The following is an 820-nucleotide window of genomic DNA, read 5'->3' as shown; positions in this document are numbered from 1 at the left end:
TATGCCAAACATTTGGAATATTATTTAATATTTTTTAAATAAATTTAAATGCTCACCAAAGCTGCATTTATTTGATTGAAATAATGCAGTAAAAACAGTAAAATTGTAAAACATTATTACAATTTAAAATAACTGTTTTCTATGTGAATATATCGTAAAATGTCATTTATTTCTGTGATGCGCAGCTGTATTTTCAGCATCATTACTCAGTCTTCAGTGTCACATGATCTTCAGAAATCATTCTGATTTGCTGCTCAAGAAATGTTTCTGGTTATTATCAATGTTCAAAACAGTTCATCTGCTTCATATTTTTGAAAGTGTTTTTGAAAGTGTGAAAGTGTGGCACTGCCATTTTTAGCCAAAATGAATGCTTTTATTCAGCAAGGGCGAATTAAATTGATCAAAAGTGACAGTAAAGTCATTTATGTGACAAAACATATCTATTTCAAATAATTGCTCTTCTTATTTTTTTTTAAATCCTGAAAAAAATTGATCATGGTTTTCACAAAATATTTTTTCATCATATAATAATCAGAAATGTTTCTTGAGCAGCAGATCAGCATATTATACTGATTTCTGAAGATCATGTGACACTGAAGACTGGAGGAATGATGCTGCTTTGATCACAGAAATAAATTACATTTTAACATGTATTCAAATAGAAAACGGTTATTTTAAGTTGTAATAATATTTAAAATTGTTACCACGTTTTTGATCAAATAAATGCAGTCTCGGTGAGCAAAAGAAAAACACTTTTACTTAAAAAAAAAAAAATCCCAAACTTTTTCTGTAGTGTACTTAAAAAAAAAAAAAAAAAAAA

The sequence above is a fragment of the Sinocyclocheilus grahami genome, unplaced genomic scaffold, assembly GCF_001515645.1.
Source record: "Sinocyclocheilus grahami isolate Dianchi unplaced genomic scaffold, SAMN03320097.WGS_v1.1 scaffold377.1, whole genome shotgun sequence".
NCBI lineage: Eukaryota > Metazoa > Chordata > Actinopteri > Cypriniformes > Cyprinidae > Sinocyclocheilus > Sinocyclocheilus grahami.
Note: the sequence above shows the minus strand (reverse complement) of the source record.